At 42.5% G+C, this 23114-nt stretch overlaps 1 protein-coding gene across 5 annotated transcripts in view; it reads right to left on the reverse strand.

The window, feature by feature from the left end:
- Positions 1 to 23114, reverse strand: part of foxp4 (forkhead box P4) — a 196263-nt gene that overhangs the window by 155716 nt on the left and 17433 nt on the right. For all 5 annotated transcript variants that reach the window (XM_079582163.1, XM_079582159.1, XM_079582162.1 and 2 more), the window contains one exon: positions 4203 to 4266. The gene's annotated coding sequence lies outside the window, so the exon portion shown is untranslated. Of the gene's footprint in view, positions 1 to 4202; positions 4267 to 23114 lie in introns of those variants that run through there.

Raw genomic sequence — 23114 nt, forward strand, 5'->3', positions numbered from 1 at the left:
GCAGCAGACAGCGGGCCGTAGACTTGTGTTACCAGTTAGCGAGAGTTCGGTCAATTGCGCATGGCGGTGTCTGGCGATGGAGATCGGGTTTCGCGCGATGGCTTCAGCACACCTGCCATCGCATGCGTGACTTTGGGAGCTTTGTTTTACGGGAGGTTAGGGCTGGGCGGATGGGACGGTATGGGTAAGTTCTGAATTACACTCTTTGTACGATAAGTAAGAGAGGTACAAATAATCGAAAAAGATGAACCCTAACGTGCAGCGCTCAGTCGGTGCCAATTGATGCTCATTTTTCCCCCGTCTCGCACTGTTGCTTATAGGAAAATGTTGCAACAAACAAACCAACTCTAGGCAAAAACAAAGACATAGTGGTAGAGGAAGAAGATGCAGCGGCGGAGGAGTAGAAAAAGAAGTACGGTAGGAAAAGGTGGAGTAGAAGAAGAAGAGAAGACGGGGTAAAAGATTAGGGGTAGTAGAAGAGTAGTAGAAGAAGGAGAAGAGGAGTAGAAGAAGAGGGGTAGAAAAAGAAAGAGAAGAGAAGACGAAGAGGAGCAGAAGAAGAAGAGGAGAAAAGGAGGAGTAGAAGAAGAAGTGGAGTAGACGGAGAGGAGAAGAAGGATAAGGGGAGGCTTGGAAGAAGAAGAGGATAAGGAGAAGAAGGTAAAGAGGAGTTGTAAAAGACGAAGAAAATAAGAAGCGTAGAAGAGTAGTAAAAGAAGAAGAGTAGACGAAGAAGAAAAGGAGAAGAGGAATAGGAGAAGACGAAGAGGAGAAGGAGAAGAAGAAGAGGCTTGGAAGAAGGAGAAGAGGATAAGGAGAAGAAGGTAAAGAGGAGTTGTAAAAGACGAAGAAAATAAGAAGCGTAGAAGAGTAGTAGAAGAAGACTAGAAGAAGAAGAAGAGAAGGAGAAGAGGAGAAAAAGAGGAATAGGAGAAGACGAAGAGGAGTAGGAGAAGAAGAAGAGGTTTGGAAGAAGGAGAAAAGGACAAGGAGAAGAAGGTAAAGAGGAGTAGTAAAAGACGAAGAAAATAAGAAGCGTAGAAGAGTAGTAGAAGAAGACTAGAAGAAGAAGAGAAGAAAAGGAATAGGAGAAGACGAAGAGGCGTAGGAGAAGAAGAAGAGGCCTGGAAGAAGGAGAAGAGGATAAGGAGAAGAAGGTAAAGAGGAGTTGTAAAAGACAAAGAAAATAAGAAGTGTAGTATAAGTAGTAGTAGAAGAAGAAGAGTAGACGAAGAAGAAGAGGAGTAGGAGAAGAGGAGTAGAAGAAGGAGAAGACAAAGAGGAGTAGAAGAAGGAAAAGTGGATAAGGAGAAGAAGGTAAAGAGTAGTAAAAGAAGTAGATTAGAAGAAGCGTAGAAGAAGAAGAGTAGTACAAGAAAAAGTAGAAGAAATTGAAAAACAATCCCAACATAGTGCAGGAATTCCACTTTGCCTCTCAAACAAAACTCGCTTTATGCAGTCATACAAATAAAACACCCCGACACGATGGCTTCCACAATCCACCTTCGCCTCAAATCAACCCCCTCAGCCTCTCCATCTTCTCCCTGGGTGTCTGGGCATTTTTTCAAGCCTGGAATCATAACCCCGCTGATACTGATAGTACATAATAGGTATTTAGTTTTAATCCGTTCAGGTATGGGCGGCCCTGTTCCCATGGCCCGCGCTCACCTCCCGCGGAACATCGGCGGATTATCCCCGTTTCTGTTGGATTAAACATCAGGAATGACTGCTCACTTTTAGGGGGCTCTTTTAAGTCCGACCGCCGCATGACAAGCAGCGGTCACATGACAGCGGTGGGACTCCTGGGAAAACTGCGCCGCGCCACCTCTCACAGGAGGTTTTACGCCGGGATAAAGCGATGGAAGTACGAGTACGCGGACTGATGTGTCTAATCGAGCACGGAATGAGAAAAAAAACTACGCCGATGTTTGAAAACTGAAATCAAGCATTTTCATTAAAGTTTTTCACTTCAAAAACACTGAACCAGGACTAAATTGGGGAACTTCTGTGTATTTTTAGGTTCCCATGTGTTGGTTTTCGGTTGTGATTTAAATATTGCGTTACCCAATATTGTGATGACATCATTTTGTAGATTTGGTTCATTTGCCCCAGCTTTGAGGGTGTGGTCTACTATTATGGCTCCAAAACAGCCCATTTTTATTAAAGGGATATTTCAGGATTTTTGACATAGGGCCTCATTTCCTAGTTATCCAGAGTTGTTGTTGTTTTTATGTAATTCATGCAGTCCTTATATTTATTGCTCCACAGTGCACCTGAGGCAAATCACTTATAACGCCAGACTAACCATATAAATGTCTGTGTCCATAGAATAATTTTTGGAATATAACTGACCTTTTGAGGGACTATTTTCTAGCAGATCACTCCGCCGCTGCGTAGCTTATAGAACCGCGAAGCTGATGCTGCTCAAATATAAGGTATTTTAAATGCAAAATGGTTGAAATTATTCTATCGACACAGACATTTATAGAGAGTGACTGATTTTAATGCAGGCTAGCTGATACCATAGAAATGCGCTAGCCTTGCACTAGCCTAGCGCCGCGTAACCGTTCAAATATAAGAACTGCATGAATTACAAAAAAAAATATCACTCGAAATGAGGCCCTTATGTCAAAAATCCTGAAACATCCCTTTAAGGACTTATATGAATATTTTATGTCGTTGAACGTTTTTTTGTGCGCGTGTTCTCAACTTAAAGGTACACCGCGTAACATTTTGGACAATACTATTGCCGGTAAAACAAAACATGCTCCTAATGTCCGGCTCAACACAGAAAATGCTATTACCGCAGTGTGTAAGAAAAGAGTGGATTTGGATGAGAAACTAACCTGTTTAAAATCCCTAATTCTACTGCCTTTCGTCACGTTTCCATGGAGACGAGCTGAAGACGTACCCACTCCCGGTAAAGTTTACAGTCATATCTTAGGAGGGGTGAGCTTCATAAATGTTTGTTTGCACATTTATGAGGCATTTTTTCAATGGTGAAAATATCTGTCATCAAATAAATGCTTGTATTTCAATTTTATTTATCGGGTAAAATTCTACGCGGTGTGGCTTTAATAAAGAATAAGCTAACTCATTCCTCTCGTCCTATATTCTCTGCCATTTTTCTTCCAGACGCAAACAGCCTTTATGAACAACGTCTATGAACACTTCACAGACTCTACCGCTACTACTACCGAAGCAACAAAGTACTACTACGATCATATTGAGTTGGTTGTACCGTAATTCACAACATTGTTCAGTATTTGTTTCTACACATCTTCTTTGACATCTTCAGCCCTGCCATTACCTCATGCACAAATCCACTTGGACTACTTCGGTCTAAAGTTCACCGAAAACTTCAGAATCCCGTTCAGCGTGCTTTCGAGTTATTGAAATGAATATGTAATTAAGTGTACTACGAAAGGAGCTCGGAAAGTTTCATACGTTTAATGTGAATTCCGACCCATCTTTGTTCAAAGGGAAAAGTCCCACCACCACCAGCACCAAAAAAAAAACCCTTGTATAAATTTTAATCCACTTCACTTTCATTATATCATCGGCATTTAAATAAGACCGGTCATTTTCATTACCCGTATTTAAAATAGACATTGGCCTGTGTTATTCTAATGGGCCCCGGCTCATCTATACAGCTATCAATGGCCCATTCAGAGCCATGCGGACCCGAGCCGGAGTGGATTCGACTCTGAATGCATGCGTCAATGTGAAGTACTTTTTTTTTTAATCTTTTTTTTTTTTTTGAGAAAAGATAATCACCGCGAAATAAATTAAACCTATTAACGGGAACGTATGCTCAAGGTGACGGGAGGAAATTAATTTGGACCAAGTATAGAGCCCCCGTGCCTCCAGCCCCGGCCGCTATAGGACGGCACCAGACTAATTACCGCGCTCCACTTTCTCCAATAACAAGGAAAAAGAGCTTAATAGATTGGGATTCACCTCTTTGCATTCATTTGACCATTTAACATCTCATACCGCGCCGGGCTCTTAATGCAATTTCACGATTCGGAAACGCGCCGGTGAGGGTGGGTGGGGGGCCGGATTAGATGAGCGGATTTGAATATATGCGTGAAAAGGTCCCATATTTGCTAACTGTTTAATAAAAAATAAAAAAAATACACTCAAGGGTAGGAATTTCGGTTTTGTGTAGTTAAGCAAAAGAGAGTGAAAAGCATACGTACAGAGAAAGAGGTCAGTGCACGCAAAACGTCATGGACCGGAGTGAAGAAGTGAAACGTCCTGTACCTGGAACACAAGAAGAAGAAAACACGGTATTAGTTTTGTTGCAATCCCAAAACCTGGTCTGGTGAAAATTCCCATTCATTTTTCCCATAGGCTTTTCCCGACAAAAGTCTATGGGAAAAATGAATGGGGAAACTTGACTTCCAGAACACACAGTGGGCTTAAAATTGGGCGGCAAAAGAGAGCTATTGAGCTATTGTAGCTGTAAATGGAAGCACTTCCTGGTTAAAAATGGCACAACCTTATGATGTCACAAGGTGCAACAGTGTTTTTTTTTAGCTCTTCACAGAGACAGATCAAATATGCAGGATTACATTACATGTTTACACATCTTTTAAGGGTGTCAGCTTGGAGCGACCTGCGCTGGCAGATGAGGGAATTAGCATGTGTAAAAAACAAGATAAAAGCCACCATTTTCAGCAAACGGCACGCAAACAAATCAGCAGCACCGCGATGAACACCGATATAAAAACAAAGTCGATAGAATGGACAGGTTCTATCTGTTACACAACAAAATTTAGGAAATATAGATCTGAGAGTTTCAGAAGTAGAAGAGATGATCATGCTCGAACAAGATTACTCACAACTTCGGGAAAGAATCAAAAACACTACAAAACACAGTTAAAAACAAACGAAAAAATGTCCCCTTTAAAGTGATAGTCTGTAAGTTTGCAAAGTAAGGAGAGATAGAGTGAAATCTGAAAGTAAAGGCCTTCCTAGTTTGCAAAATGAGTAGCACAGGAACAGCATTTTCAAAAGTGAACAATCAAGCTCCTCCCCCTTCTCCCTGATTGGACCTGACAAGCCGGTTCACAGGTTCTCATTTGTCAACGTCGTATCCCGCGGATTCTGATTAGTTGCTGAAATCAGCAAAGGGAGGAGCTTTAGAAAAAATATTATTTAATATTACTTAAAGGGGCTGGACGCAAGTTAGCCATTTTATACTCACTACTGCCACCTCAGGTCATATCTGTAACTGCACCTTCTATATCAAGCTCGTGCATGACGGCAATTCGGACCCGAAGTAACACCGCTTTAGTGACAGTGCAGGATTTTAGAGGCAGTTGTGGTGAACAGGTCTGGGCTCATTCAACACAATAGGACATTGTTGGAACATGTGGGGGGAGGAAAATGCTTAATTTTAACATTTTTAAACTCCGTCCCTTTAAGTTACCTTAAATTTCAGACCGAGGTGGTCAATTAAACACTATCTATTCCATTTGTGACATATTTAAACTTGCAGACTATCACTTTAACGTTGAAACCTCTAAGCTAAACTGCGCCATTCGGATTACAGTACAGCCGTGTGCGATTAGCGCTTGGTGCTGTATACTAATTCCTGCGCTTTTCATATTTTAAAGGGAATTATGGAAAAGGGCCCCGAGTGCGAGTGCGTTCGGCGCCAACAACACGGCGATGTGTACATTGCCATCCCATTTGTTCCAATTAAAAACAACACGCGCAAATGCAAGTATTGTCTCAGATCAAACACGGAATTTAAATGATTCTTACGTCGGATGAGACACGCAATGCCAGCTTGTGTTCATTATCGGCAAGTGAAAGCTAAGCATTTCATAAATACGTGTGAAAAGGGCCTAAAGAATTGTTTTGTGTCGTGAAGTTGCTAATTTTATTTATGAATTCCTTAAAAAAGAAAAAAAGAACTTCTTTACCATGTGTAGCCTCGATAGCCCAAAGCCAGAAAAATACAGAAAATGATCATCACAGGCCTTAATGGTATTTCTGCTGTTATTTATCATTTTGTCTTCCACAGCATAAAAAAAGTCACATTGTGTTCAATATTCAATGAACACTTGAACGATTCATGTTTTATCTCCTAGTCAGGTGGAAAACACACTGACCTTGTTACGTTATTTTTTGCTTAGTTGCAATTGTAGTATTAGTAGTAGTAGTATAATTAGCAGTGTAATACCAGTAGAAATGGGTGTTAGCATTCATTAGCTACTTTAACACTATTTAACCAATTTGTCCACATTTTTTAAACTTCATCTTGGCGTTTTATTCTGAAAAAAAACCCCATCATTTTATCCTTGAATCACAGACTTTCATTTTCTTTGTACCTTCATGGACAAAAATATCAGGGCGACCAAAAAGTTGATTCGCGTTGAGAGTTTTCCAATTAGCGGTAATGAGTTCCCTAAAATAGACACGAAGGAAATCCAACGTAATATCTATCTTCGAATCTAGTTCTTTTCGAAAATCGGGTGACACGAATCTACGAAATCCGTGAGGTCTTTGGAATCTTTAATCACGTTTTTTTTTTCTTTCTTTAGGCTTGAGAAGAGAGCTCTATTAAAGCAGCATGTGTCCCCCGCGCACACTCACCGACACAAAACAACAGGGAGGGACCAAAGCTCGACGACTGAACTTTTAACCTCGAGGAACGACATTGGGGTGTAGGCTTCTAACCGTCTTCCTGCAAGTAAGTTACGGCGCCTGGTTTCATCAACTTTTTTTCGGACTTTACCTGGTAGTGAAGCAGTTTAGGCCACTTTCGAGGCCACTTTTAATATCGCTAATTGTCAAAGGTTCAAAGGCTAACACGAATGTTAGCATTAGTCATTTTCATCCAAAAATCAAAAGGCCAAAAATCAGAGCAAAAACAGTTTTAAAAAAATTTTGGGGAAAAAAATGTTCCACCATTTTCCAACCAAAGAAAAATGTAGATATATAAAAGTATTCATTAAAGTTAAAGATGCTACTCTACTGTACCTTCTTTGCTGCTAGCCAAACGCATCTCTGGCTCTCTCAGACCGTCCTACAAATCCTAAATGTTCACCTGAGTTACATAAAATGAGCTCACTGTTGAAAAGAGACGAAATGGACTCTTATTACAAGAAAATAAATTGTTGACAACTGTTTTAAAGGTCGGCTAACATGCTGCCTAGCGCCAGGAAGACCGTTTAAGCTCTGTGCCAGTTTGGTGAAGGTGTCTAGACTTTAAAACACAGACAAACATCGTGAAAATCTCCCGGTTGACGTGTATCAGAGTTGAGAAGTGTGGGATTGAACTGGTGTGAAAGTCTCAACGCTTGCCTACTTGCTTTGTAGCTCTTTTATGCACTGACAGTAGAGGTTGGCGTACGCCTTGCTACAATATGTTAAAGACTGTATGAGAAGTAGGGCTGTTATTCATTATTTTATACAATTTCAGTAATAAAAACAGTTCTGACACCCTTGTTTCAGCCCGTGGTGTCCCCGTAGTCTGTGTGGCATCAGAGTGTTTCTGAAACAGGGGCTGATTAGCGCAGAAGATTCGAGGCTGGGGCTCCAACTCAGGGATCAACCACTTGCACTATAGGGTGACCAGATTTCCCACATTAAAAACTGTGACCCAAACTGAGAATTTGTGGAGGGAGCTCAACATGGGTCGCCCCCACCTCCACAATCAGCAGTGAAGTGATACTTTTGTGCTTAGTTGTAGCTTTTGAGGCACACATGGGAGTGGTGGAAAACCGGGACACCTGGGACAGAAATTGTGTAAAACTTTGTCCCAGTCAATGGTTTTGGAGAAACCCACTGGGTCATGGGACAGAGGGGCTCAAAACTGGGAATGTCCCGGTTAGACTGGGACATCTGGTCACCCTAAATGACTGTAAACTTATCTTATCTGCAGATGTGCAATGGTCTTGGTTAAAACATGTTGGCCAGATTTATATAAACTTGTATAGAGCTGTGGTTCCCAAACAGTACGTTTTTTTTTTTCTTTTTTGATTGTCCGAAACAGTTGTCAATCAAAGTGGTCAAGAACTGCGATACAGGGGCGGACTGGCCATATGTCCATTCTGGAAGAGCACAGAAGGGCCACTGGCTCTAGGGCCACCGGTCCCGCCTCAATTAAGCTTTACCCAAATCTAAAAGCTACAAAAAGCGACAAAAAGAGGATGAAAAGTCAACCAAAACATGAGAAAAACACGGACGAAAAAAAACCTACAAAAACGTGAGAGAAACACAACAAAAAATGATAGAAAAAAAACATTAATAAAACAACAAAAATATGACAAAAATGTGGCGACGTGACGAAAAGTTTCCATCACTTTTGTAGGTCTTAGCTTTCAAATAAGGCGTTGCATTGTTGCTCTCCAGTCGAGAAGCTTTTAGATTTGTTTAAAGCCCAATATGAAAAAAAACATGAATCTAAAAGGAATTCCGTGGAGTATGGTGTACCACAAGGCTCAATTTTGGGACCATTACTGTTTATTTACATTAATGATTTTGCTTCTGTTTCTACGACCACCTTTCCCGTTCTTTTTGCTGATGATACCAATCAAGAAAATAATAATAAAAAGCCGAACTGGGGAAAAGGCACTTGTTAATGTTAAGGCTTGTGGTAAAAGGTTAAATTATGTATTTGTGGAAGTGCACAACTGCGCTAATTTGGGCCAGGCTGGTCAGAGTCCAGGGCTGTTTTTCAGTCCCAGTCCGCCCCTGCTGCGATATGTTGATTTATACATATGGACCCCCCCCTTGGCCACCCCGACCAAAAATGTTTGGCTCCACCACCACTGCTTTTGTTACAGACATTGCATTCTTACTTACATACTTATCCGCACTTTCCCAATCATTCATCCAAGCATGCGGTGTGGCCTTTTCAGCTCCTTCCATCCTCCTTTCCTCTATTCAAAATTGAGATGCGTATCAGCCCCGACCTGCATTAAGATGTCATCTGTGTCCGCGACCGGCGCTAACTCGAATTAGCCACCGGGTATTTTTAAAACGCTCGCTCAATATGCGCTCCCGTCGTGGCCCGCCCGCCCCCTCCTCCCCTTCCGTCAATTAGACACACCGCGGCCTTTAGCTACACCTTTTTAATAATATGGAGAGATTGTGATCAGGTAGATTTGAAACGACGTTTTTTTTTTTTTTCCCTTTATGGAACGTGCAAACAACTGCAGCCCGAGTAAGAGAAAAAAAAATAGAGAGTGGCATATTCCTTTAAAGGAAAAAAAAGGAAAAAAAACAGGCTACGAACTGTCACGCGCTGATTGCTATCTGGACAAGTCAAACGGTGATAAAGTCGCGCTACAACTCCGCCAATCGATGGAAGTAATTTATTTACCTCAACTGGCCAATTCAGGCTCTGTCTTTAGGGAGAGACGGAGAGAGGGAGAGAGAGAGAGAGAAGAGAAGAGGGAGATTTGGCAGGCGGCGGTGAGCGGTTTGCAAATTAATCTAGCAGTCTGGAGATGTAACGGCCATATTGGAGTCCATAAAAGCGAAAGGAGGAGGTTTGGGGAGACATACTTTTTAGGCAGAGCGCCAAAACCGCCGCTGCCGACTTCAGAGAGGGAGCGAGAGTGAGAGGACGTCATCTCTGGCCCATTATTGCAAAGGGCTCTCCCAAAACGGCACTAAAAAGATGAAACAGAAAAGCTTAAGACTTCTTTTCCGCCCTCTCCCTCTTTCTCTCTCTCTCTCTCTCTCTCGGACCATTCTCAGAGAAATGGACTCACTCCTGAAACCCAAGCCATAATCCACTTTCCTGCAGTTGCAATATATACGATCTTTAAAAAGACTTTGAGTTTTTCCCTTTCTCCCATGCAAAAAGAGGTTTTGGAACACTGCTTGGAGAGGTTGGAGAAGGGCCGCGGCGAAAATATCGATTTTGCACGTTTTTCGACAACCGTCACCATTAGATTCGGTCGGCGTTTTCGTGTCTTCGAATTAGCGCACGCTTCACAGTGATCACCGAAGTCCAGAAGCTTTGACGTTTGAGAGAAGACTTGATATATGAACAAGTCAACTTCGAGGACATGTCGCAACTTTCAAAATTGCTATTTCGATTGTACGTAGCAGCGAGGTATAGTCATGGCCTGCATCCCGCCCGATTTCTTTTCTTTTCCCCCGACCAGTAATTGCATGTTAATTTATTCATAAACGATTACCATTGGTAGACGCTTTGTCGCAAAGTGCCCATGAAAGTCTCCCTGACAGACAGAGATATGTAGATAGATAGTACGAAAGATATAGACATATAAGACAGATAGATGTAGGGTGACCACCTCGAATAGTAGTCAAAGTGGGACAAGTCGTGCGATGCGGTGGGACGTGGAGCCACATCTGCACTGAAGCGTTTCCTTTGCTATTTTGGCCCAAAATCACACGCACACAGATAGAAATAGGTCACAAAGTGTTCTAATCCGGAAAGTTGGAACACAATATTCTACATTTTAAGAAAAATTAAGGTGTCTAAGCCAAGGAATGGAGTCATATTTGGGTATTTGTTAAATTGGACAAAATCACTGTGTGAATAAATACAGAACTCAACATGTGAATGTGTGTTTGGACAATATGTCTTGTATTTTCATGAATTCATGGCATGAAAGATCAAGGAATATAGATTTAATACCGACGTGAAACAACTGTAATGCTTTTCAGTGACATGCAAAGGAATAGGCCACCGTTTTTTTCATACTGAGATATGTTCTTGCCTTAGCTTAGACGAGTTGATGTGTACCTGTTTGGTCTTTGTGCGTGCGCTCAGTCACGCTAATGTTGTTAGCATTTAGTCTCTTCCAGCAAAGGTATAGCCCCAAACTCGGGGGAGTTAGAAGCGACCAAGCTGTTCCACGTTTTCCCTGTTTAAATACAGTTACGTGAGCCTTTACATGATCCAAGTCTGGTTACACAAAATTAAACATGTCGATTTTCTAAGCACTTAAAAAGGGGCACTATATTATGAGGCGTAATAACACCTGGAGTGCGTCGACATCCGCGTTGTAATTATCGTTGAAGTACTCCAGGTGTTATTACGCCTCACAATATAGTGCCCCTTTTATCCGCTTAGAAAATCGACATGTTGAATTATTTTGTGCAACTAGACTCGGATCGTGTAAAGCAGGGGTGACCGCGGCCCACTTTTAATTGGTTTAAAAATTTTATTATATTTTATTTTTTTCCATAATTGAATATATATAAAATACATGAAAATCCATTAATAGAAAGCTTAAATTAAGCATGTTTAAATAAAATGCATAGTTAACATTTTATTGAATTTGCTAACTTTAATACAATACAAGTGAATATATCTGACCTCTACTGAGTTCGGCCCAGTTGTTTGTATATTTTTCTGTATGTGGCCCTCAGTGATAAAAGTGAGTCAATATGTAAAAACGGTGGTCTATTCCTTTAAGGCCTTCATTTTGGCACAATCCCTTTTTAAGACTCCAAAAACTCCACAAAACACTGGAGGATCATCTGTCATTCTCTAAACCTAACTTTACTGAAAAAGTGGGACATTATCTAAATAGGTGGGACGACGAGGGACAAAGGTTGAAATGCCTGTGCAGTGCGACCAAAAGAGGGACGGGCGGTCACCCCTGGATAGCTGTGATGCGATTGCTATTGCTTTGCTCCCCTCGTTCAAAAAAGAAGAAAAGAAAAAAAGAAATCCACACAATTTCATCGCCGAGAGCATGACATCCCGCGCGACGCTCCCCTGACCCCGGGGTCCGCGCCTCTTCACTTTTCCCTCAATGAAATAAAAGGCACTCATGTCTCCTCCTCCTCCGCCGTTCATCCCAAACGCCTGCACCGACTCTACCATAGACTCGCGCTCTTATCCCAAACCCCCCCCTTCCCCACACAACCCTCCTACCCTCAGCCTCTCTCATGCATATTCAAAAACTACCCGCTGATTTATGCATCCTCGCGGGGGCTGCAGCCGACGAGGGGTGGGTGGGTTTTGGGGGGGGGTAACACCAGGCCAATCGCGGGTCAGCTCATCGGAGATTCGGTTCACAGTTTACGCGGCCACGGTTTGGAGGACGGGAGAGTGTTGCGTGGCTCAATTGTTTCCCAGCGGCAAATCTGAACAGCTGCAGGGTTTGCTAGCAAGCTAATAATAAGTCATTTACGATAGCAATTTGTTATTTTCTTCATGCTGTTTAGCACGTAAGCTAAAGGCTAGCAGCTATAGCTTTATGTGACTGTAGTATTTTGAGTCCCATGTCCCTTTTGTTTTTTTTCTCCGAAGAATTAGCTCTTTGTGGAATTTGTTACGGCTACACAAAATCTTGGCAAATAGAGTTCGGGAATGTGACGTCATATCGCTAAGCATTATAAATACAGACGGCATCTCTGGACTCGCCCATATATGGTCATTTTTGAAAACAGTTAAGGGGGAAAACAACTTTGAAAAAATGTACATTTTCTCTAATTATTCAAAAACTACTGTAACAAATGTTGAAATATGAACATAGTTTCTACTAAATAAAGAAACAAAGACATGGGGAGGAGCAAAGTGGTTCAACAGCCCATAAATACATGAATAACGGAGAATGCTAACTTGATGCTACATGTTAGCATCGGGCTAATGCTAACGGTTAGCTAGCGATTGCTACAACTGCCGTTTTTTCACTTCTACTGCACAATCTGCTGTGAGAAAATATCCATATTGGCCCGATTTACACTTGACTTTATTTGTGTGTGATAAATAAGTTGATATTCCACCAGAAAATGGCTAAAAAGTGGAAATTTGTGTTTCTCTAAAGATTCTATTTTCCCCCTCGGCGAAGCCACGCCCCCTTCTATGACGAGATGCCGTCTGTATCTATGGGATTAGCAGCAATTGTAAACTAATGGATATTTTAAAAGTTAAAATACTGGAGTTTTTGTTTACATTAAAACTGTTGGACACCACATTGTGTTAGATGTCTTTACCAGCGGTAACATAGCAGCTAATGGAGCTTTTTACACTGTTTTTAGATAATGTTAGTCAATGGAAATGTATGCTAACAGCTGCAAAGATGGCGGAACTCCATGGTAGCTGTAGAATTTCCCGAACTCTATTACTGTTAGCTGAATACGTTTGTTAAGTGTGACGTCGCGACTTCCGCTTCCGGGTCCTAGCAGACCGACAAATATGCGAGAAAAAAAACACAAAAAACTCTTAAAAACAACGTCAAGATTTCTGAAACTCAACGGAGAGTTACGGAACCTACTTGTTTATCAGACACATTAGCCAACAATGCCGCATCTACTGCTAAAACAGTATTATTTAGTAAAGTCGCTACTTCTGGGGTTAGCGTAGCTGCAGCGCCGACGGACGTTAGCATACACGGATGTAGCGATTTTGGTAAATATTTGCCTAGTTTTATAGCATATTTTTGGCTATATAAATAAATAAGTATGTTCAGTAACTCTCTGTTGAGTTTCAGAAATATTGATTGTGGTATTGAAGAGTTTTTTTGTAGTTTCTCGCACACCTGCCAGTCTATGCGAACCCGGAAGTAAAGCTGTGACATCGCCACTTAAACTTATATTACGAAGTCTTCCATTTGACTGTGATTGTTCTATTCAAGTCTATTCTATACTTGTTCAATTCTATTTGAGCCTTCTCTTGGACCTGATTTAGAGTCTTGACGTTTTGTTATCGGATATCGCAACTTTTACTCCTAGCACGCGGCCCAAGAACGCAAAGTACCATTCAGGTAGCGTAACTCATGAAGCATTAAAGTTCTGGTGCCGAGACAAAGGCTTGAAAGGTCCCGGGATTTTGTTTCGATTTGGAGCGACGGGAAGAGGAGGGTCGGAGGCGATTTGAAAGCCATGTCGAGGGAAACTTTAAATCAACCGTTGTAGTTCAATGTAGCATTTTTCTAACCAGCAAAACATAAGTCAGCGATCAAGATGAGTTTGAGATTCTTTCCAAACACCTGTAAAAAAAGCATAACACCCCGGCTTTATGTGGTTTCTGTGGGTGGAAAAGCGAACGTAAAATGGCGCAGTGTGTCTTTAACCAAAGCGTGACTAAGTGAGTGTTAGTCTTTGTCACATGTTGCTCCTCCCTCGCCTCTCAACAACAGATTTGGGTTTGAACTGGGCAGCTGCGTGGTGGCCCCTCCCCGGTGTCCCCCCTGAACCAGAGGAGAGGCCTGTTGTTTTCGACCGCCGCTCTGCACCAGTGCGGGAGAGGAGCTCGGGCCAAACTGGATCAGTGAGAAATCGTTCGTAAAAAAGCAGCGATTTAAAGAAACCTACACACAAGGGGATGCAAATGTCACTTTTGCTAGTCAAATTAGCTTTAGGCTTGTGCTGAGGAGCGTAAGGTTGCCGGTTCGAATCCAGCCTAAACATACACAGCAAATGTGGCACTTTTCATCCTCATTTTTATCATTCTTTCGAACGAATCCCTTTCATTTGCGGCCACTCATTTCGGGGTCCTATTCCACCGTTGGAGTCTTAGTGACAGATTATTATTAATAATGGATTCGTCTTGCAAAACACTTTTTCCAGACGCTCAAAGTGGTTTATGTCTTCGTGTGTAATTTATTCTCTTACCACAGCTGCCCTGGGATAGACTGACAGAGGCGAGGCTGCCAATTTGCGCCCCTGATATTCTGATGCTTATACGACTTGCTTGCTATCTTTGCTTGTTGCGTGAAATTATTGTGTAAAACTCACAATTACCGCACAGAAGCGCCATGTTGCAACGCCGCGTAATTAAATGCCCTTTTTACTGTATTTGTGCCCGTAGCGATTTCTGTTTTGAGGCAACTGTTTCTTAGACATAAACACACTCGCGCGCTAATCACCGCGAGTGCCTTTTGAGTGAAACAAATAAAGGAACATAATAACATTGCAGCGTGTTGCGGCACTAAGCACTGGAGGGATCAGGCCTCCCAGTGGCGTGTTTGTGTGTGTAAAAGAGCTTATAGCCATGTTTGAATACACTCAGCGTTATGGCATTACACGGCCTTGTTTGTTTGTGCATAAAGAGGAGCGTGTGTGTAATGGCATCCGCGGGAGCTGTAAACCATATGTCTGCCGCTTAACTCGCTGCCAAGTAATCCCCCGGAACGCGTACGGAGCAGGGCCGTTTCTAAGCAATAAGTGCGTTGGGCGAATTCAGAGGCCCCCCCCATCAAAGTAGCACCAGCCCCCCTAAAAAATTAGCATTCAACAAGTGCATCAACATGTTCTAGCGTAAAAGGTGACATGTTTTCAAGAGATGTTTTTTTTTTGTATTATTATTGTAAGGGGGCCCCTTAAAGGCTGAAATTTTGGAAGAATCAAAGGAAAACTACTAAAACAAAGAAAAGGGGGGTTTGCAATCAACTTTTGACCACAACTTTGTTTATATTTATGTTGATTTATTTTTCATCAGTCAAAATCTCAAATGGGGGCCCCGAATAATTGCACGCAAAAAGTGAATTTGCCCTGCAAGCCAACATCCAAAGCTGGAAAACCCACGCAGATCACCGGGAAAGTAAACACAAGTGCTGGCTTGTTTGTTTGCAAACTTGAAAATGTTCAGAAAGGCATGTCTAGTTCTGTTTTCCCACGTCCGTCCAGTGCCCGCCTCTTTGCTTTCCGGGGTCCCTGTGTGAGAGTTTTACGCGGGGCACCCAACTAACCAAACTACAGGAGAATGCTCTTCGTTCTTTCATTCGACATAACTGCCTGCAATGGCAAAGATTCAGCGTCATTTCGTAATATTTTCATAAACTTATGCATTTCAACTATTGCAAAGTTTTTGGGAAGAGAAACTATCTGTTCTGTTGCAAACTCATCTGTTTGCAAGAGAATAAAAAATAATCAACGTGTGCCCTTGGGATAGCGGTGCTTTTAATAAGCAGCTCTGTTTGAGTGCCATAAAAGTCATTTGTTCTTAATAAAAGCAACACTAGGGCTGCAACTAATGATTATTTTGTAATCGATTAATCTATTAATTATTTTTACGAGTAATCGATTAATCGCTTGGCTGTGAATGGTGTAGGAAAAGTTTATTTTTAATTTTTTTTAATCACATTATAGCTTAAGTGGCGCTGTTTGAGGATGTGTTGATGGAGTAAACTAAAGGGAAAGGTTTTTTGAAGGCTCTTTTAATGAAATTTACAATGTACAAAACACGACAGACCCTAAATATAAAATCAAAGTAGGTTTTCATCAAAAATACTAAATTTTTATGTCATTTTTGCTCCATTTTAGTCTGTGTTAACCAGAAAACGATTAATCGATTACCAAAGTAGTTGTCGACTATTTCAATAATTGATTAGTCGTCGATTAATCGATTAGTCGTTTCAGCCCTAAAGAAAACTTTAGAACTTTATAAAACCAAAACTTGTCAAACATTTTATTTTTAGATATGTGCATTTACGTGATCGCTTCTTATATTACAGACATCTTCTTTTTGTAATGGGCTATACACGGGCTACGCATATATTTTCCAGGGGACACATGTGTTTGAAATAGTTAGTTGTGTACTTCTGCACTTTCTCCTTATACCCACAAACAGAATGACATTCCATAATGCAGCATAAACAGCAATGCACTGTTTGCATTCGGTGCAGACCAGTAAAATATTTATATTTAAACTCTTCGTAAGGTGCCAGGGGCCTGACCAAGTTTGGCAGCACCGTAGGCTAAACGTTTAACCTTTGTGGCTATCCTTGTGGACGCGGGTGCACTTGCCTTGCATATAGTCACCTCCTCCCAAATACTATACACACACACACACACACACACACACATGCAGCGCAGCCAGACGAATGGAAAACAAAGGTTAAAAAAAGGTTGTTTGTTCATTTGCATAAAAAAAAAAAAAAACATGTGCGAAACAGCAACCCGAGCAACTGCGCTCCATATGTCAACTGCCTTTTTCACTGCCCGTCTACGGTTCCAAAATCGCTCGCATCCACGTGCAAGCGCAGCCAGGCAAAAGGGAAGGAAGGGGGGGAGAAGGAGAAGGAAAAAAAAAAAAAAAAACGGCATGTACTTCATTAGGAAAGTAAACACAAGTGGTGTCTGAAGTGGCTAATTAGCGGGCTAATTACTCCGCGCTCGTTACAAATGCTAACGAGATTACGCTGCTTAACTTCCTCGTGTCCACAACGCTGCTGTTAATTGAGGCCTTTTGAAATTAAATTACCCGTTAATTAGCATATCAAAACCATTAATTCTGCGCGAGGGGAAGAGGACGGAAGGGGCGGGGGGGGATGGCAGGGAGGAAGGGGGGGAGGGGAGGAAAACAACAACAAATGCCAAGTTTTTACTAATGAGTTTTGCTAATTGAATACGCCAGGGCTCGGGTTGAAGGAAGAAAAAAAAAAAAAAAAAACGCCGGCGCGGTGCCAGGAATACCTTTAGAGGCGGCGTGGAAGATAGCGGCCGTTTAATGAAAGCGAAGTGGAGGTTTCGCACACTGATGTCGTTTTTTTTCCAAAGGGATATTCACCTGATGAGGAGGAGTACTGGCAAAAAAGGAGGCAGGTAGAGTTTGCCAAGTTTGATTGTAGCCACGCTAGGCGCGCTAATGGCAATAAAGAGGGGGGTAATTGAGTGTAATTAAGGCGAGCGCGCTTCATTATGGCGGCGTGTTTACGGTTTAACCGAGGTGAGGGGTTTGCTAACAAGACAAGGGGGCACACAGCTGGTAAAGCGGAGGGATGCGGAATGCTGATGATCGAGTGGGATTGTAGCTCGAAAATGCTAATTGCGGTAAAGAGTGTGGAAGTGATCTTAATTGAATGATAATAACCCCGCTGATCGTTGTTGCTTGTTGTTTGCTTGCTCGGCTGGTGGCACTAAATCATCGCCTTAGAGCCTGTAAAAAACACAGAAGAAAAAGGAGAGAAGTACGCTGAATGACCTAGCCTGGCCTTCCATCCGTGAACTGCGGTCGATTAGAATTTCGCTACATGTACGTCTGGGTCTGATCTCAGTGGCGGGTGTTGTTGGTGACGTCAAGCATTTGCTGGTTGTAGATTGGCAACGGCGGCGGATACGAAAGTAATGGAAGCTCTTCAATCCGTTCTGGCTCGGAAGCCTTGGAATGCGCAAGGAATGTCCCCAAGAGTTATGATGGCTGCGCATTACATATGTCACGACCAAACACTAGCAAAAATCAGATCCAACCTCCCCTCCCACCTGATAACGGAGCTCAATTGTGAAGGTCCAGACGCTTGTACGAAACGCAATGAGTACGAGAGTATGATAAAAACCAGGCTATGACTGACCTGACTTCGCAGCAGAAAGGTCCCAGAAAGGTGGACACCCTTGGAACCCATGAGTTAGGTACTCCTGATCAAACCTAGTATAAAATGGGTCAAATGCAGAAAGCACATTACTCTTTACTCATTACCCTTACTAAATGTCTTCTGCTTTTCCTTCAGGTATGGGGGACGTGAGACTGTGAGCTTCCCTCACCGAAGCCCCAGAACGTCATTTTACCACTGTGTCGTATCAATAAACGTTTCTTGTGTACCTGAGGTTATGGTCCTTGCGAGTGAAATTTTCTTGTACCTGCACTTTTAACAATTTGAGCACTTCTTCCACCATAGTCTGACAGACACTTGGCAGCCATTCTGTACCAGTCTCAAGCACACATTGAGAATATCTCACTTATGGAAGAGTCGAAGTATCTTGGCGACGGATAGCAGTGTAAATGTAGACAATGACAAAGTAAAGTTGAAAGAAATCGGTCGCGTAACTCCGAAGACAGAAAAAAAAAGTGGGTCAACGAAATGCCGAGAAACAGTCCTGGGAAGTTGAGAACCCGCGACACATAAGAAGAACGTCTCCACCTGCAAACTAGCCCCATTTCTCCGAGACTCATTATCGCGCCATAGTCCCCAGAAGTATAGCGCGCCGGCGGAAGGGTTAGCGAGGTTGTCCGGTCTCCCTTTGAAGTGGAGAGCTCGGTGCATGGGCTAAAGCTTTGGGACCTCCGGCGGCTTTTTCCCACTAAAGTCCAACCCCCCTGTTCTTTTTATACGCCGCAACCTCTTCACCTCCGCCGCCCAATTAGCAAAACACACACATGTAGCCATTTTTGGCACCGCCGGGCCCAGTGCTCGCTTCAATCGGGAGTCCTCTCCAAATACAAAGCCCGTGTGGCAATCCGCGTATTGTGCGCAAAGTGGCACATATACCTGATTATGGAAAAGGGGGCGCGAGTAGAAAGAAGCCACCATGCGGTCGGCCAGCTATTAGCCGCTTTAATGTAGGAGAGGGGGATAAAGGAAATCCGCACATCTGAAAGGGCTAGACTTGTGCATGTAAAACCAATTCGAAATAATGTAAATGGCGGTGTTTTCATGTGACAGTCAGCACAGAAAGGGGAGTCATGAGCCGGCGGCGAATGTCAAAATGATAGCCAAGTGACACCAACAATGGACTTTTGGCTACTTTTTAGCATTTGACGAGGATGCTACGTTACCTATAAGTACTAACAAATATCGCGGTTTTCTTGTTGCAACCATGAAATCGAGACCATTCTGTCTTTCTGTCGCAAGGAGATTGATTTTTGTAGATTAGCAAAACCAGAAGTTGAAGTCACAACGCTGAAGTCGGCGAAGAAGTATGTAAGTTTTAACCCGTACAATTCCGTACAGTTGTGACCTTAACATTTTTTATTTTCTAATTATGTTGTGGTATGCCCCAAAGTAGACTCTCCATTCAAACTTACACAAAGGCACAAGTCCAGCTAGACATCTTTATCTATCTGTCTATTCATTATGCTTTTTGGGTAAACCTGAACTGGAGAAAATGCTTCTTTCAATGTGACTGGCTCACCACAAGGAAGAAGCTTTGTCCCTGTTGTATCTAACACATTTGTGTTTTTGAGACCGGCAAGTAATTTTTCCTGACACCTATTTTATCGGATTTGAACTTTGTTATTTGAATACTTAAGTAAGACTTTCACTTAAGTAATAATCTGATAGAGCAACTTTTACTTTTATTCGAGTAATATTTGACCTGTAGTGTACATGAACTTTGAGTCAAGTAATGCAATGTAGTACTTTGACCACTTTCGAGCAATGTAAGCCCGCCCAGGCCGTCAACTAAAAATTAGACACAGATTGGAGCGCAACAGTTGAGACGACTCCATCTGTCTATCCATTATGCCCTGCTAGCTTGTTTCGCTAGCATCTCCCAAAGAACACGCACCTCAAAAACAAAAAGACCGCAGTGAAAAACGTGTGTATACCGCTATTTATCAGCGCATTCATCAGCAGATTGGCACATAGCACACCTGATTATGGAAACGGGTGGGAGAAAGTAAGATAGAAAGACGCCACCACGCAGTCGCTAGCTATTAGCCGCTTTAATCTAGCAGAGGGGGATGAAGGAACTAGCACATCTGAGAGATCTTGAGTTTTTGCATGTTAAACCGATTTGAAATAATGTGATTCGGCGCAACACGGGCCGCTCCGCCTAAAAATATCCGCGCTCATAAAGGCCCCCCCTTCCATTCAGGTGATGGAAGTTTCGTCCCTATTAGGCTCCCCCGGCTTCACTTTTCACTACGCGCATTATGCCACTTGAAAAGGACCAGTGGTAAAATTGAGAGGTAGCCACACACACGCACAAAAAAATGAAATCAGCGTGGAAATTAGATGTAAAGATATTATAATTCCTTTAAGGCCATGCATAGAGAAACCGCTGCTCGACAATATTTGGCCTAATTGCCAGAATTATCATATTAACCAGTTAGCATTTGAGCAAGTTGATTAAAAAATTGATTATTCATCTATTTCTTTTAGGACTTTGTTAATCAAAATCTAACATCCTTGAAAAATTAATTTGAAGCCGGGGTCTTATCAGTTAATTAAATCGGGTTGGAAGTCATCTTTTTTTTTTTTCTTCTTCTCTCGCCGCGGTTCAGACGCCATGACGTTACGGAGACGGAGAGAGTGGTGGGGGGGGGGGGGGGGGGGACTTTTCACTGTCTCATCAAACATTCGAAACACAAGAATAGCACTTCTTTGAAGGAGCAGCCGCCCGCTCGCCCACTCCGATGACTTTTTTTTTCTTTCTTTTTTTCTGATAAATTGCGCGACACCCAATACATCTTTTCTCGCTCGTTAACACGCATCCGTTAATGGCGATAGAGAGACGGAGACGGAGAGGAGGAAGGAAGCGAGATCTGAAATAAACCGGAGTCTGTTTGCGAGGATAACCTTGGGTAACTCGTGTTCGGACTAAATAAACGAAAAACGATTTTATGTACACTTGTAAAGCACTTTACAGGCTTGAGTTGACAAGCCTCTCAAAGCGCTGCGCTGTGGTCATCGTTCATTCACTGTGAACTCAGAGCTGCGAGTGCAAGTATCCACAGCCCGCATTTCAGAGGTGGTCGAATTAAATTAACGCAACAACAAAAAAATTGTGAAAGCAAAAAAACGTGATAAAAAGTGACAAAAACGCAACAAAATGTGACTTAAAAAACAAAACAAAAAGTGAAAGACACAACAGAAAAAAAAACAGAAAAAAATATGACAAAAGAATAACGACAACGCAAGGAAAAATCTTAGATAAGTCTTAGCTTGGATTATTTTATTTTATTTGTTACGGTATGTTTCCACATAAAGAACATCATTCGAAATAAAGACTACTAAACTAAACTACCTTTTTATGCTGAAAGCTCCAGTCAAGAAGCTTTTAGAGTAGGGTAAAACTGAAGTGGAGAAAAGGCCTCTTTCAATGTGACTGGCTCACCACAAGGGAAAAGCTTTGTCCCTGTTGTGTTGTCCAATGGAGAGTGAAGTCCAACACAATTTTTGTGTTTTTGAGGCCGACAAGTACTTTTTCCTGACACTTATTACATCGGATTTGAACTTTCTTATTTGAATACTTAAGTATTTTCCACAGCAAAGACTTTCACTTACGTAATAATCTGAACTTTTACTTTTATTGGAGTAATATTTGACCTGTAGTGTACATGAAGTTTTAGTCCAGTAATGAAATGTTAGACTTTGACCACTTCTGAGCAATGTAAGCCCGTCTAGGCCACATCAGCTAAAATCACACACAGATTGGAGCGCAACAGTTAAGACTGCGGAGTAAGACAAAAGTCCAGTAGCACATCTTTAACCCATCTATCCATTTGTCCCACGACTCGCTGCCTGTTCCGCTTGCTTGCTTTTTTTTTTTTTTAAAGCATCTTCCCAGAGAATGCGCACTTCAATGGATGCCTTCACCTCTCCTCCTCGTCGTCTCCAAACTAGTTTTTCTATTTCGGGGGCAGAGGATAGTATTATGTGAAGCGGACGAATCAGCGCGAGCTAATTATAAAGCGCGCGCCCCCTGGGATGAGAAAGCCCCTCTTCTTTCTTTCTTTCTTCTTTTTTTTTTTTGCCTTTCTGTTCGGCGTTTGGCGTTGGGGAGACTCCGCACTTCAGTGGGCGACGGAGCAAAACCGGGACTGATACGAACTCCGCGCTCAGCTGTCCGTCCCGGCGCCTCCGCCCCCCCCCCCCCCGGGGGACACGAGCTGGAGAGACGTCGGCGGGGAGGGGGGGAGAGTTAAAGACGGTTTGGAGGCTTGATTGGATAATGAAGAGAACGATTGTACGAGGGAGTGAGGGTTAGCAACTCTCTTTCGGCGGTGGATGGTGAATTAGCCTGGTGGATGCTCATTTAGGTGGGATTATTTTGGGGGGGAATAAATAGGGTATGAAACTTTGCCTGACGGGTGTTGGAGAGCTCCTGAGTACGAATGAGGGATGCAAGTTAGTTACAATCCGGCACGCCGTGTTTACAAAAAACGTTTTATTTTAAGGCCTGTATCATTTCTAGAGTTAAAAAAGAACAGCTGGACATTCCGATCTTTGCTCCCTTCCTATTCCGCTCTTCCTTTCAAAGCTCGTCAAACTTATTGGCGCACACTGGAAGATTCTGCCTCGGATGCCGTTCCTGACTCAACTCTTTCCATCTACAGTATCGAGGCTTTGGAACGAAACAGAGTGGCCTAATTTTAAGACCGAATAAATCACATTTCAAACCACTTCTAGAAGACATCCCAGTTTAGTAACGTTTTGTTTTCAGGGCCGTCGACAGGACTTGCTGGGGCCCCGGGGGCAAGAAGGGTTGACATGGGCCCCCAA

The sequence above is a fragment of the Gobius niger genome (assembly GCF_951799975.1).
Source record: "Gobius niger genome assembly, chromosome: 24".
Taxonomy (NCBI): domain Eukaryota; kingdom Metazoa; phylum Chordata; class Actinopteri; order Gobiiformes; family Gobiidae; genus Gobius; species Gobius niger.